This window comes from Juglans microcarpa x Juglans regia, chromosome 7D (assembly GCF_004785595.1).
Source record: "Juglans microcarpa x Juglans regia isolate MS1-56 chromosome 7D, Jm3101_v1.0, whole genome shotgun sequence".
Classification (NCBI taxonomy): Eukaryota; Viridiplantae; Streptophyta; class Magnoliopsida; order Fagales; family Juglandaceae; genus Juglans; species Juglans microcarpa x Juglans regia.
In genome coordinates this window covers 11,808,164-11,817,827 of record NC_054606.1, presented here as the reverse complement: position 1 = coordinate 11,817,827, position 9,664 = coordinate 11,808,164, and positions in this window count along the sequence as shown.

Sequence of the window (9,664 nt, the reverse complement as noted above, 5' to 3'; positions counted from 1 at the left end):
ACTAGGTTGCTGTCGGCCGTTATGATGAGAATTGAGTATGCACAAAATATTTGCTTTCAAGGAAACAATTGTATTACAACACACTAAAATGATACACAGATTAGTATAACATATATACCTGATTTACAGAATTTATTCTAAGAAAGAAGACTAAAAATAAGACTATATTTTCTATCGGTTACAAGCTTAAAACAGAGTCAAATTTCCTTGTTTATTTTCTAGCTGTTACATCCTTGATTGTTGGCAGATTTGCTGCTCGTGTGATCTTCAACTTGATTTGAGGAATCATCCTTTATACACCCCTGCAAGATGGAGTTGCCAACGGTTACTCCAATCTTATTTCGAGGAATCTCTGTGCGCTGATTGACAAGGGTTTTGTTAAGAGATCGGCAATCTGATCTTGTGTATTGACATGATGAACATTTAGTGTACCCTTTTGCACTATGTCGTAGACAAAATGTAAGTCAATCAGAATGTGCTTCATCCTTGAATGTTGGACTAGATTGAAACTCAATTGTATTGCTCCCAATTATCACATAAAAGCTTTGGCGAAGCTGAAATGGAGAAACCGAGTTTAGTAAAGAGTGCTAGGAGCCATAATGTTTCAGAAGCAGCGTTTGCAAGTGCTCTATATTCAGTTTTAGTTGATGATCGTGCGACAACCCTTTGTTCTTTTGAACTCCAAGATATGAGATTAGAACCAAGAAAACTTATGTATGCTGAAGTGGATTTTCAATCATCGAAGTTACCTGCCCAATCGACATTGGAATATGTGGTAAGGTTGGAGGTTGAGCTTTTTCGAATGTGAATCCCATGGAAAATGGTATGCTTCAAGTATCGAAGTAACCTTTTTGCAGCTGTCCAATGAGTTGTTGTTGGTTTATGCATAAACTGGGACAATTTATTTACTGCAAGAGAGATGTCTGGGCGTGTGAGTGACAAGTATTGTAGGCACCAATGACACTTCTGAATTCTATGCTATCAACCGAAGATGTGCCATCAATTAGCTTGAGAGCAGTGCTTGTGGACAGTGGAGTGGTAACATCTTTTGAGCCATGCATGTTGGTCTTAGTCAATAAGTCTCTAATATATTTGTGTCGTGACAAGAAGAGACATTTTGTGGTTGAACTAGCCTCCATAACCAAGAAAAAATGTAGCTGGCCCATGTCTTTTAAAGAGAACTGATTGCCAAGTTGGTCAATGATTGATGAGACAAAAGTGGAATCATTTCCTATGATAACCAAATCATCCACATACACCAAGAAGTAGCAAGTGAGAGATTTGGTTTTATAGATGAACAATGAAGAATCTGCTCTGGAGTTCTTAAAACCAAAATCTAGAACTGCGCCTTTTAGAGCTGAATACCATGCTCTTGGGGCCTATTTGAGGCCATAAATTACTTTGTTTAACCAATAAACACGATTAGGTTTTGTGTCATCTTTGAAACCCGGAGGTTGAACCATGTATACATCCTCTGTCAACTTACCATGCAGAAATCCATTGTTGACATCAAGTTGTCTCAATAACCACCCTTATGTCACAACAACCGTTAAAATAGTCCTAATAGTAGCCGGTTTCACAACCGGACTAAATGTTTCCTTGTAGTCCAAAGCAGGTCATTGATTGAAGCCTTTTGCAACAAGCCTTGCTTTAAAGCGATCAATCGACCTATCAGCTTTTCTCTTAACCCGAAACACCCATTTACAGCCTATGGGATTCTAGTTTTTGGGTGGAGAAACTAATGTCCATGTGTCGTGTCTCATTAGTGCCGTGAGCTCTTCAGACATGACCTGTCTCTAGTGAGGTTCACGGAGTGCTTGACTCACACAACTAGGTTCAATGGTAAAGGGAATATGATGTTTGGTGACTGCATAAAATTGATTAGGTTTATAAATTTGGTTCATTGATCTAGTGACCATGGAGTGGGTTCTTTGTGGCTGGGACACATTCGGATCAATAGACACAAAAGGTCAAAATTGTGTGGAATTAGGAACTTTTGTGTGGGAATGTAGTGGAGGATTTTACGTGGAGGGTAAAAATTGTGAGAAATCAAGGACTTCTATGTGGGTTTGTAGACGATTTTCCGTGTGTGTGGAGGGTGAGAAGCCCTCATTGGGATGCAAGAGATTGGGGTTGGAGCATGGAGAATTTAATTGCAAATGTCGGGAAACAAAAGAGGGGAGATCAGAGGAGTTACCTGAAGGTGATGCAGAAGTGGTGGCAAGATCCGAGGTCACTAGCGTTGGTCGCGGTGGAGTTGGCACACAAATGGTGGAGCAACAATCCAAACAACGAAGGAGCCGGTGTACGCACAGAGGAAAGGGTCTAAAATGGGTTTTGGGCTTCGTTGAATGTAACGTGGCGAGAGAGATAGAGTTTGTTTGTGGAGAGATCTAAACACTTGTAAGCATTCTGAGTTTGAGAATAGCCTGCAAATAGACACGGGATGGCTTTTGGTTGAAGCGCATTTGTGTTGTAAGGTTTGGTGAGGGGAAAACACAGACAGCCAAATTTTTTTAATTTGAAGTAATTTGGGATTTGATGGAATAAGGCTTCAAATGTAGTTTTGTTTTGTAACAGGGGAGTGGGTTGCTGTTTAATTAGGTAAGCTGTTGTGGAGAAGGCATGAGGCCAATAAGATAGTGGTATGGAGGCATCATGTAAAAGTGTGAGGCCTGTTTCCACCAAGTGACGATGATGATGCTCGAAGACACCATTTTGCTGAGGTGTATGAGAGGCGGTGGTATAATGGCTAATTCCATGTATAGAGAGATATTGTTTAAGAGTAACAAATTCACCACCATTATCAGAGTACAGACTTTTGATTTTTGTTTGAAATTTCGTTTCAACAAGGCGTTTAAATTGAGGAAAAATGTTGCTTACACTAGATTTTGTTGCCATGGGGTAAAACCAAATGTATTTGGTAAAACAATCAATGAAAATCAAATAAAATCGTGAGCCTTCAATACCAACAGTGTTAGAGGGACCCCAAACATCAGTGTAAATTAGATCAAGTGGTGCATGACTTTGAAGACTAGTTGGACGAAATGGTTGTTTATGAGCTTTATTGATTGAACAAGATGTACAAAGATGAGACACTTGCTCTTTGTTTTTTATGGGAAGCGAAAAAGAATTAACAAGTTGCTGAACAATTTTTTGAGACGGATGTCCTAGATGGTTTGTGCCACCCATCGAGTGACGTCCGTTCATGCACATTTGCAACAATTTTTGGAGAGGATACGAGTGAGTCTGGAAGCATGTAAACACCATTTTCACATGCACCTTTGAGTAAAATTGCCCACGTGATCTTATCCTTAACAAGAAAAAATGATGGATGAAATTCAACAAAAACGTTATTTTGGGTCATGAAATGATGAATAGAAAGAAGATTTTTGCGTATACTCGGAACACAAAATGTATCATTCAAATGAAAATTACGGGTGGGTGAATGAAATGCCAACAAACCAATATAAGAGATGCACAAACCTGATCTATCACTAATGACAACCTCATCGGTTCCATCATATTTTGAATGGACTGATAAATTTGCAAGATCGCTGGTGATATTGTGAGAGGCAACCGAGTCAATAAGCCATTTAGTGTCCTTGGCTTTCGAGGTAGAAACACAGTTAACTATTGCTTTAGAGAAATTCAACCGCAGGCAATACTTAGCAATATGGGCCTCCATTGGGCTTTTTGTTGTCCTGTGGACCTGCATTGTTGCGGTTTTGGGTCGAAGAACCATCAGACTTGGACTGGCCTCCTTTGCTTGATTTGTTGAAGCCCCTGGAGCCATTACCTCCTTCTGAAGAATTGGGGAAGGACCTGCAGTTTGAGAAATTCGCCGTAGTGATGAGCTGTTGCGTGGTGGCATCAAGACGACGCAGATAGCCTTCATGACTCACAAGGAGATCATGAAGCTCCTCAAAGGACAGCGGGCGTTCCCTTGCTCGGATGGGTGCTGCAATTTCTAGAAAATTTGGTCCCAGACCATTTAAAATGTAAAGAGTAAGATCATCCTCAGAGATAGGATGATTAATGACTGCAATCTCATTTGCAAGAGCCTTGACAGTGTGCATATAATCTTGAATCGACCGATTTGCTTTCTTGATCAAGGTAAGTTCCTTCTTTATTTGCATGTCATGGCTACGGGACTTGCTTGCATACATGGTGTTTAATTTGTACCATGCGTCTTGAGAGGTTGTAGCAGCGGAGATGAATGGGGTTATGCTGGGTGTAGTGGAGGCTAGAATGGCATTTAGGATTAATTTGTCCTACTTGACCTAGTGGGTTTTTTGAAGGGGAGAGATAGAGGAAGCATCTGGGGTGAGACATGGTTTATCACCAGTAACATAGTCGATGAGATTGTAGCCAATAAGGAGGGATTCAAATTGTGCATGCCATTGAGGAAAGGTTGAGGGAGTTAGTTTTTCGTTCATTTGAGTAAAAATATTTAGGGCAATTAGTGGAGCATCTGTGGTGAATTGCGGGTTTGTGATGGGAGGTTGGGAGTTTTTTGGGTTGGGGATTGAATTCTCATTGGAGTGGGGCTCTCCTGATACCATTATGAGAATTGAGAATGTACAGAATATTTGTTTTCAAGGAAACAATTGTATTACAACACATTAAAATGATACACTGATCAGTATAACATATATACATGATTTGCAGAATCTATTCTAAGAAAGAAGACTAAAAATAAGGCTATATTTTCTATCGGTTACAAGCTTAAAACAGAGTCAAATTTCATTGTTTATTTTCTAGCTATTACATCCTTGATTGTTGGCAGATTTGCTGCTCGTGTGATCTTCAGCTTGATTTGAGGAATCATCTTTTATATGTTACACGCCGGGTTGCCACTCTATAGCTTGAAGCCATGACCCAAGTACCTCCATGCCTTAGGCTCGGTTAAACCGTACAACACCACCTTCATGTTAGCCAAGCCCCCATGCTCCGCATATGCCACACCTTGACGGTTAGTTGCCCCTCCCTCTCACAGACGTCAAATGGATAATAGGCAACCCATTACACGTGAAACTGCTCTCAACCTTAGGCAGTCCTCCTCCACCAGAAGCCATTGCATGCTCCTCACTGTTTATGCACCACCACACTCTCCTCCATCGACTTTCACTCTCCCCATGACCAGCTCAAACAACCCCTCAGCTTCATGTTATTATGGTTGCACAGCACACCCACGAGCCACCATGTTCCAGTGTGTATATCCCATGGAAACCTCAGCCCTTATGGTATTTCCTTCCAAATCGGAAGTGTAATAGCTCAACAGAAATTCAGTGGATGAATTTCTTTAAACTTTAGGATCTTCGTGAAAATCCTGAAAATGTCTCACGAATTAAGTAATCGTATAGGATTGAATCTGTTACCATAGACAGTTTCTGGCCCATTTTGGTGTTAGAAATGTAATTTTATTTATTTGAAGTACTTAGGAGGGTGAAAATGAGAAAATGTCTGTGTCATTAGTCTTAGATGAATACTTAGGATTTGAAGGCTCAATAAAATGTTTTGGACAACAGCTGTTCGAAAATGCGTTTTGATTTATTTCAGGCACTTAAGAGTTGAATTTTGTGAAACGAAGTACGCTTCTAGTTTCGTAGGATTATTTTGGATTTTTTGGTATAAAGTTTTTTTCACCATTTTCGGAGTGAATAGTAACTCCTTTGTTTGCGCCATATAACACAGTCCAGTTGTTTTCAGATTACAGTGTGGAATGTCCAAATCAGTATAGAGAAGTTTCATTTGGACACTTGGCAAAATCTTAGCCACACTTGTTGAATAGTATAGGACACTTGGCAGAAGAGGAACAATGAGATGGAAATACGAAGGAAAGAAAGGAAAAATCAAGTTTTGATGCCAGCTAAGCCAAACACTATTCTATCTAACCATCAATTTTTGTGCTAAACCAAAGAGGGTTTCAACCTTAGTGAAACTCCAAATACTTAGAACTCAATTGAAACCTCAAATGTCATGTGGAAGCCGAAATCTTAAATGACTTCCCAAACCCTAAATGATGCCTATTTTAGCTTAGTGTTTAATCATTTGATTAAATCACTTCCACATGCTATTAATCATTAAAATTTATCTCATTACACCCTTATCCATTATTTTATACCGCATTAAATGACCCGATATGGGTATAGATCTCATCTTTGACAGGGGCTGCCGCATTAAATGTGACAAGATGCCCCTAGGCACAGAGACTTGGTATTAGTTGAGACCTTGTCCTTGACAGAAACTGTGGCATTAAGTGCGAAGACATGCTGCCCAGAGTAGGAATGGACACCCTAGGCACAGAAAGAACAAAGACCCCATCGGAAAAAGGGAAGTATAAAAGCTTTGATATAGGTACAATTCTGACTCATGTGATCACAAACTCTCTCTCTCTCTCTCTCTCTCTCTCTCTCACAGAAAAAAACTAACTTAGGCATCAAAGGTATTTTCTGGCACTCTAGGCTATCAAACTTCCTTGATCTAGGTTAGATGCGGAGGTAGGCGGGGTTAAAAACACGTCATTAACAATCCTATTTGCTTGAAGGTTGGCACAAGAAGCATTTTACCAAATTTTCCACTTATAGACGTAAAATGCCTATTTGTGAAAAATTATCACGACACCAGATTAGCAGGGGTTTGTGCGATAGACTATGCTATCAATCCGAATTAATTTATCAGAATAATTATTTGGGTTAAATACTTCGACCCGAACCTGACATGCATATTTTAAGGGTAGATCTATTATAATTCGATTGGCCCATTTATTTATCTGGGTTCGATCGGGTCGAGCCGATACAACTTGTTTAAAAGAAAATGAAAAATAAAAATTTACCTACCAATATTTGATCATCCCAATTATTAATGGTGTACATGCACATCTATGTAAATGAATTGGACAAACTGCATATGGACATGGTTTTCAATCTTGATGGAAATTTGAAGCCAAAATGATGCAATGAGATTTGGGTTTGATGATGTTGAGTTGACATATTCTACATTGATAGTTCTGGATTACTTCAAGAAGGCAGATTAGTGCAAAGATGATAACAAAATGTAAAGATTCATCGGATTGAGACAATATATATTGTGTAAACGTCATATTTCGGTCTTAACTCTGACTACAGGTATTAGAATTGCATATATAAACCCAATTCAGAAAGCTACACCTAGTGGTCCTCATTTCGCCCTTGAAATTGGTTGTTTTTCTGTAATATCCCGTATTTTTAGTGTAAGGCCCTGCCTCTTCATCAAAGTGGCCCGGATCAGTGCGTGAAAATGGCCCAGCCATTTTCGTGTTTAGTGAGAATCCTGAACGACGTCGTTTTTGAGGTGAGTGTTTTCTCCTTCAACTTCCGTTTCTTTCCGCATTTCTCTGTTTCAGTTTCAGTTTCTCCCGCATCCCTCTCGCGCACGTCTCTCTTTTCTTTTCGGTTTCATCTTTATTTCCTGTTGTTGGCATTAGTTTGAGTTTCCGAATCCCATGCCCTAGACCTCCTCACGTGGATTTCTGTTGCTGCGTTGCTTCTGGTTTCCCGAGTGTTGCCGTCTGCTATACTCTGTTTTTTCTCCATTTCTGCATTTTGGTTTTCGTCTGCAACTCACGGGCATCAATTCGCATCCCCTCCATTTTCGATTGGTAAGGGTTTCTTTCTCATCCAAGTATCGGTTTCTTATTCTGTAACCGTGCGATTTCTGCTTCTTAGTTTTGGGTTTGGTTTATCTTCTTTTTGATGCAATATCTGTTTTGGCTGTGAGTTTGAGTAGTTTTTGTGAGTTTTTTCTGGTTGTTGCGTGGTGAGTATTTCGGGTTGGTGTTTTGTCCTAGGTTTGGATTATTTGAAGTTTCATTGTAGTGGAATTGTTGGACTGGTGGTGGAGAAAATATTTGGAAGTGTTAGTTTATACTTTATGTTATGGAGTTGGGAATGGAAAGAAGAGTGCTTTGTGTAGTGTAAACTGGTTTTGTTGGCAAAATCTGCGTACTTCGCTCGAGCAGACTGTCGAGCGCGATTCGAGCGAACAGCCAAATGAGCATTGGCTTGAGCGGAGTGTCGAGCGAGACTCGAGCGAACCTCTCTGACTTGCATTCGCTCGAGCGGAGTGTCGAGCGAGACTCGAGCGAACCTCTCTGTCTTGCTTTAGCTCGAGCGGAGTGTCGAGCGGACTCGAGCGAACCTCTCTGACTTGCCTTAGCTCGAGCGGACTGTCGAGCGAACTTGGCTCGAGCCAACTGTCGAGCCAACTTTCAGCAAACACTTTTTCAGTTCCGAATCAGTCTCCACTTATAGCCAACGTACTGAGTTTAGTATAGAATATTTTGGGTCGAAGTGTGGGCTGTCCGGATTGTTATTTGGCTAGTTAAGTTTGATTAAACTCGTTGAATTATGGTCTAGAGTTTGAGTTCTTGAGTTGTTTAAGACCAATTGTGTATTGTTGGACTTTAATATTTAGTTTATATTATCTTATGAATAGGTGGCGAGACGGATAGAGACCGTATCCAAGTCATAGATAATACACTGCATGAGTCAGGTAAGCGGGGTTCCTATGCTAGGTTTTATACAAGTTAATAAGACTGAGGTTGATTTTCTGAAAACTTTGCATATTTGGTGTTGTGTTGGGAACTTGTGAAAATAAAGATCAACCTCGGTCACTCATCTGCATACTCATGAAATCTGTACGAAAAAGGAAAAATATGTTCTGGCTTGCATTGTGTAGACATGAGCTAAATTCTGTCATGTGGTTTCTGAAATCTGAAAAATGAGCGATATTGAGAATATGAAAAGTTGTACATTTATTTAGAAAGATGTTTTGACTTTTGTGTTCAGTGTCGGTAAACTGTCTGATTCTGCTTCGGTACTCTGTATTATTTTGATATAACATTTGAAAACCTTTGGCATGGTGTACTGGTTTTCGTATCTGACTCTGTCTCTGCTTTGCTATGCTCTGCTCTGTTATGCTCTGCTCTGTTTGGGTTGGTACCAACTTCTCTGTCTCTGAGTGCACCCACTTTGGAAACAAAGTGGCTTTATTGTGGTCTTTCCTGTGTGCACACTCGGGGCTCCGAGAAGAATAAAGGAAAGATTTCACCTCTGTCTCTGCCTGGTTTGGCCACCGGTGTTAGCACAACCCTACCACGGGGGTGAAACATAGTCTCTGCTCTGTTTGATGCTCTGTTTTGATTTGATGATGATACTCAATTTATGTTATGCCAAAGTACCATGGGTTTTACTTGTTTTAAAACCATCGCTCTGTTATTTTAAAAATATGTTCTGTTCTGCATGATAATTCTGGAAAAATATTTTGTTCTGCATACTCTCCTTGATAAATGCTCATGTTTGCACGCTAGCATATGATTTCTGCTTACTGAGTTGTTGATGACTCACCCCCTATCATTATAATATTTTTCAGATGATGTGGTGAGTCCAAATGAGGACCTGGATTAGAATGCTCTTTGTGTCTAAAGCTGAGGAGATGTTGGTAGAAGAAGGACTTCTGGTGTTCTTAGTTTTAATATCTTTGGGTTTTATTTATGTCTTGAGTTTAGTAAGATTTATGAAATATTTAGTTGGTTTGTTATGACTATCGGGAAGTTATGGACCCCTTTGATTTATTATTATTGCATTAAAGATTGTGTGGAGTTTGTAATGAGATTATTGAG